Source organism: Genypterus blacodes, unplaced genomic scaffold, assembly GCF_046128005.1.
Source record: "Genypterus blacodes isolate CSIRO-AG114 ecotype Tasmania unplaced genomic scaffold, CSIRO-AGI_Gbla_v1 ptg000070l_1, whole genome shotgun sequence".
NCBI lineage: Eukaryota > Metazoa > Chordata > Actinopteri > Ophidiiformes > Ophidiidae > Genypterus > Genypterus blacodes.
The window spans coordinates 6,019,950-6,026,596 of record NW_027466880.1 but is presented as its reverse complement, the minus strand read 5'-3'; the positions used below and the strand labels follow the sequence as shown (position 1 = coordinate 6,026,596).

Genomic DNA, 6,647 nt, shown 5'->3' with positions numbered 1-6,647 from the left:
TTTGAAACTGGAGAAAACTTGAAAAGCCCATATCTGTGACAAGGAAGGAGATAGAGAGCTAAAATTTCAGACGCAGCATCCAGGCAGAAATGCCATCAATGTGTGTAAATTTGTGGCAAATTTGAGAAATATTGAAAATTTTCTAAAAATGTTGACCCGGGTCATCAATTTCTGGAACTGTAGAAAACTTTAAAAGCCCATAACTGTGACAAGGAAGGAGATAGAGACCTAAATTTCAGACGCAGCATCCAGACAGAAATGCCATCAATTTGTGGAAATTTTGGGACAAATTGGGGAATATTGAAAATTTGGGAAAAAAGTTGACCCCTGGGTCATCGATTTTTGAAACTGGAGAAAACTTAAAAAGCCCATATCTGTGACAAGGAAGGAGATAGAGAGCTAAAATTTCAGACGCAGCATCCAGACAGAAATGCCATCAAATTGTGTAAATTTGGGACAAATTGGGGAATATTGAAAATTTTGGAAAAAAGTTGACCCCCGGGTCATCGATGTTTGAAACTGGAGAAAACTTAAAAAGCCCATATCTGTGACAAGGAAGGAGATAGAGAGCTAAAATTTCAGACGCAGCATCCAGACAGAAATGCCATCAATTTGTGTAAATTTGAGACAAATTGGGGAATATTGAAAATTTTCTAAAAATGTTGGTCATCGATTCTTGAAACTAGAGAAAACTTGAAAAGCCCATATCTGTGACAAGGAAGGAGATAGAGAGCTACAATTTCAGACGCAGCATCCAGGCAGAAATGCTATCAATGTGTGTAAATTTGGGGCAAATTGGGGAATATTGAAAATTTTCTAAAAATGTTGACCCGGGTCATCAATTTTTTAAACTGGAGAAAACTTTAAAAGCCAATATCTGTGACAAGGAAGGAGATAGAGAGCTAAAATTTCAGACGCAGCATCCAGGCAGAAATGCCATCAATGTGTGTAAATTTGGGGCAAATTGGGGAATATTGAAAATTTTCTAAAAATGTTGACCCGCGGGTCATCGATTTTTGAAACTGGAGAAAACTTGAAAAGCCCATATCTGTGACAAGGAAGGAGATAGAGAGCTAAAATTTCAGACGCAGCATCCAGACAGAAATGCCATCAATTTGTGTAAATTTGGGGCAAATTGGGGAATATTGAAAATTTTCTAAAAATGTTGACCCGCGGGTCATCGATTTTTGAAACTGGAGAAAACTTTAAAAGCCCATATCTGTGACAAGGAAGGAGATAGAGGCTTCTGTGTTCTTCTGATGAAGGCATCATGTAAATTGTGATATACATGAACTTGAGTGTAGTCATGTGTACACGGTGACTTGAACTGGGTCTGTCTCACCTATAAAGAGCCTCTGTGTGGCTGCTCTCCTATTTTACGGCCATACCACTCTGAACACGCCCGATCTCGTCTGATCTCAGAAGCTAAGCAGCGTTGGGCCAGGTTTGTACTTGGATGGGAGACCGCCTGGGAATACCCGGTGCCGTTAGCATTTTGGCCCTCTGAGCAGCAGGCCTCACCTGGTCCTCCTCCCTCATGTTTCACTCCCTCTGTAAACACGCAATTTCCCTCGGGAGAATAAAGTTGTATCCTATCTTACCTAAAATGTTAGTGTTCTTCTGATGAAGGCATCATGTAAATTGTGATATACATGAACTTGAGTGTAGTCATGCGTACACGGTGACTTGAACTGGGTCTGTCTCACCTATAAAGAGCCTCTGTGTGGCTGCTCTCCTCGTTTACGGCCATACCACTCTGAACACGCCTGATCTCGTCTGATCTCGGAAGCTAAGCAGCGTCAGGCCAGGTTAGTACTTCGATGGGAGACCGCCTAGGAATACCCGGTGCCGTAAGCATTTTGGCCCTCTGAGCAGCAGGCCTCACTTGGTCCTCCTCCCTCATGTTTCACTCCCTCTGCTAATATGCAAGTTCCCTCGGGAGAATAAAGTTGTATCTTATCTTATCTTATATGAAAGCATACATTCAGAAAATGAGTATTGCACATGGGCATAATATGAGAAGATTGCATGCACATGAGAAGTGAAGTACACGAGCCACTGTGTGACGATGATGATGATGATGATGATGATGAAAGTGAGCGTCAGAGATGTTAGTGGTCCCTCTTAATGTTCTATGTGATGATTATCAGTTTCATTAGGTAAGACTTCATTATCCAGAAATGTGTGTTTCTGATGAAGGCATCATGTAAATTGTGATATACATGAACGTGAGTGTAGTCATGTGTACACGGTGACTTGAACTGGGTCTGTCTCACCTATAAAGAGCCTCTGTGTGGCTGCTCTCCTCGTTTACGGCCATACCACTCTGAACACGCCCGATCTCGTCTGATCTCGGAAGCTAATCAGCTGTCACACTCTCCCCTGCTTAACTAAATGTCGTCCCGACATTTCCCGTCTCAGTTCATCCTGTTTAAGACAATTTGATCACTTCCAGGTTAGAGTCCATTATTCAAGACACATATCTAATGACAGATTTCACATCACACTTATCTCCCCTTAATGTCATGTGTTAAACAGAGGAAGTCATTGTGCACTATGACAACTATCTATTTACTCCGCTGTGTTCACGGGCAGCTTGTCTTGACTGGAATAGGCGTGACCTTTGACCTGTAGCGAAATCACATAGAATCTCACACTTCATTTATTCTAATAACTCTTTTCTTCATATCATTTCGTTATAAGAGTCTCTTTACATTTAGTCTTTTCAACCATACTCCTGTAAATACAATATCTTACAACCACCATTTCCTCTTCAGTTATATTTGTGCGATTCTAAATGTGAGAACTGACTTTGTGTGGGCCTATATAAACTAAAAGTATTTTTTTTCTTTTAAACAACACATTAACATTTTCCATCCATCATATGACTTTGACATGAACTAACAAATTGTATTCATCTTAAAACTGGATGGCTTGAACTTACAACTTTAAAGTGCATCATATAATCTCATAACTTTAATTCAATTAACTGTGGGCTGCCCCAACCTATCATATGCGAGTGTTTTGGGTGCAGGTCTATTTCTGAAAGGATATCGTCTCGCAGGTGGTGAAGATGATGGATACTCTTCTCCCTCATTGCTTGCGGTCTCCAGCTCAGCCTCTTCTATATCCTCACTCAGGCCTGCTGTCACAGTCACTTCATTTTCCAGTCCAGTCTCGATCTGTTCTTCTTGCTCTCTGTCCGTGTCTGATGTCCACAGGGTCTGTTCTCCCATCACATCGTCTCCCTCAGGTGCTGGTGTTGCAGCCCGTGGCTGAAACTCTGTAGCCTCTGGTCTGAGGTTCCTTCTGGTTTGTGCTGCGGAGTCTCCTTGGGGCCATCTGGACATGCATCGCCAGTCATCCTCTTCAGAGTCAGATGAACACTCGGGTTCTGCATTCTGTTTTGTCGGTGTCTTTTTCTCTTTGTGTGGTCTCTCACCTCTTTTCTTTTCAGGCTTGTGTGACTCAACTGGCAGGAAGTCACAGGGGAGCAGCAGATTTCGATGAAGCACTCTGGTGCGGCCCTGGCCATCCTCTGGTTGTACTTCATAAACTGGACTTTCTGGGTGTTTTCTCTTGACCACTACATGGACTTTGTCTTCCCAGAATGACCTGAGTTTTCCGGGTCCACCTCTTTCAGTCAAGTTCCTAATGAGAACTCTGCAGCCAGGATACAGCTCTGCACCTTGAACCTTCCGGTCATACAGGTTTTTCCCCCTCTCTCCGCTTGCCTTCGCAGCCTTGGAGGCTAACTGGTACGCCTCCTCCATCCTCTGTTTCCATTTCTTGGCATAGTCATCATGAGATGCACTGCCATCACTGTGGGGGATACTGAACATGATGTCAATAGGCAATCTGGGGTTACGACCAAAGAGCAGGTAATATGGTGCGTATCCAGTGGACTCATTGCGCGTGCAATTGTAGGCGTGTATTACTTTGGCAAGAGAATTCTTCCAATCTGCTTTAGCTTGGTCATCTAGGTTACGCAACATGGCCAGCAGGGTGCGGTTGAAGCGTTCCACTTGACCGTTCCCCTGGGGGTGGTACGGGGTGGTGCGAGAACCTTGGATGCCAGAGTATTTTTGGAGCTCTGCAAACAACTTATTCTCAAATTCTCTACCCTGATCATGGTGTAATTTCGTGGGGAAGCCGAATTTGAGGACAAAGTCACCGAATATCTTCTCAGCTGCAGTTCGAGCACTGTTGTTAGTACATGCATACGCCTGAGCGAATCGTGTAAAATGGTCCATGACCACCAGAATGTACTCATATCCTCCTTAACACTTCTCTAGGTGCATGAAGTCAATTGAGACCAGCTCAAAGGGGTATGTTGTCACAATACTGGTAAGTGGTGCTCTTACTGCTTTCTGTGGTCTTTTCCGTTTCACACAGCTACAGACCTTGTTGATGTGATGCTCAACGTCTCTCTGCATATGAGGCCAAAAGAAACGCTCACGGATCAGATGGAGTGTCCGTTCAACGCCCAAGTGTCCCATCTCTTCATGCAGCTCTCTCAGGATGAGGGGACGGAACTTTGGAGGCACAACCAGTTGTGTGCGTGTTGCTGTCTGTCGCCGGAGAACATCCTCAGCATCAATCACCAACTTCGCTTTCTCCCTTGCAAACACTGCCAACTCACTGTGAGTGTCTTTCACCCTCGGCCACTGCTGTTGTGCGACCTGCTGTTTCACCTGCTTCAGCAGTAGATCCTCGTCTTGAGCGGCTCTCAGTGCTTGAGGGGCGATCTGCTTTGCTGCGTTCATCCGCGGCTCACTGCTCAGCTCTGCGATGGCTGTGGTGATGGTCACTGGACACAGCAACTGCTCTCTCTCCACCTGGTGAACTGACAACCCTTTGGAGACACTGGCCAAGATCTCAGACTGTATCTTTTGTGAACAGGTTAGCATATACTTCTCTATGTCAAGGGGCATTCTCGATAGCCCGTCTGCGTCAGAGTTAGACTTCCCTGGCCTGTACTAAATTGAAAATCGGAAGTCTGCCAATTCAGCCACCCATCTCAGCAACGTGGCATTCAATTTAGCTGTTGTCAGCACATATGTCAGAGGGTTATTATCTGTATATACTACAAACGATGGAGTGTAATACAAATAATCCCTAAACCTCTCGCATATAGCCCATTTCATTGCTAAAAACTCTAGCTTACCAGAATGTAGATGGTAATTCTTCTCTGGAGCAGAGAGTGTGCGGGAGCCATACGCAATGACCTTTAACCTTCCCTCCTGTTTTTGATAGAGCACCGCTCCAAGTCCATCCTGGGACGCATCACAATGCATAATGAACGGTTCTTCAAAGTTTGGGTAGCCCAGCACAGGAGGACTGGAGAGGTAATCTATCAGCTGACTGAGAACTGTACTGTGTTCTTCTGTCCACCTGATACGTTGATGTGAGGGTACCTGGCTTTGCTTTGTCTTTCTCACCCCAGCCTTCTGCTTCTTTGTGCCTTTAGGGGTCTCACTGCCTGGTATCTCAGCGCACAGCAGTGCATAGAGAGGCTTAGCTATGCGAGAGAAGTTTGGGATATAGGCTCGGTAGTATGAGATGAATCCTAGCACTTTCCGCACCTCACCCACTGTCGCTGGCTTCCTCTGCTTCATCTCTTGCACTGGGGCTACTTCTGCAGGATCCATTGTGTAGCCTTCCTTCGATACGATCTTTCCCAGAAATCTGACCTGGTTCTTAAAGAGCTCACATTTCTTTGCAGTCAATTTCATCCCGTGCTGTTGGTAGCGCTGAAGCACTTTTCTCACATCTTTCAGGTGATTATCAAATGTTTGGCTATGAACCAGATTATCGTCTAGATATGGCTCGCAAATTTCATCTCTGAGTCCAGATAGACACTCCTCCATGCTGCGGTGGAATTCGGAGGGTGCTGTAGACAAGCCAAAAGGGATTCAGATCCACTCATATAGGCCCCAGGGTGTTATAAAAGCTGTGAGTGGTCTACTACTTTCTTCCACGAACCCCTGATGGTAGGCCTTGCCTTGATCTAACACTGAAAACCATGCACTCCCATGTAAACTATCTAGCATATCTTGAATGCGGGGAATAGGGTGGCGATCTGGCAGAGACTTACGGTTGAGTTCTCTGTAGTCACAGCACAGACGGAGGTTCCCATCTTTTTTCCGCACACAGACAATGGGAGATGAGTAATGTGACCTAGATTTTTGGATCCAGCCCCTATTTAACAAGTCTTCTAAGTACTGTTTTACTTCTTTGTGAAGTGGCTTAGGCACAGACACATAGGTACGTCTTACCGGTGTTGTATCTGTGAGTCTGATTTTCAGTTGTAGGGAAGGGATGTATCCCACATCATCATCGTCTCTGGCGAACGCTCTGCATTCCTCCCTCAACATCTGCTTCACTTGTCGCTGCTGAGCAAGGGGGAGGTGAATCAGTGTGATTGGTGGGTCCCACCTTTCCTCGTCCACCGCTGTCCTTCCATCAGGCTCAGGCTCATCCTCCCTGCTGACCTCTGGACGTTCGACTGGAGAAGCTGGTCGGGGAGTGACTGGCTTGGCGTCCACTGGATAGACAGCTTTGACCAGTTGAACCTGCCCCAACACTGTGCGTGGGCTCAGGGTGACATCATGACAGGTGTAATTGGTGATGGGCAATGCTATGCG

General features: G+C 45.4%; 2 non-coding genes across 2 annotated transcripts; both read left to right on the top strand.

The window, feature by feature from the left end:
• Positions 1 to 1,374: 1,374 nt before the first annotated feature.
• Positions 1,375 to 1,493, top strand: LOC143005557 (5S ribosomal RNA). Its single transcript, XR_012964062.1, has one exon. It is a non-coding gene; the product is annotated as a 5S ribosomal RNA (ribosomal RNA).
• Positions 1,494 to 1,738: 245 nt separating this feature from the next.
• Positions 1,739 to 1,857, top strand: LOC143005552 (5S ribosomal RNA). Its single transcript, XR_012964057.1, has one exon. It is a non-coding gene; the product is annotated as a 5S ribosomal RNA (ribosomal RNA).
• Positions 1,858 to 6,647: the final 4,790 nt, after the last annotated feature.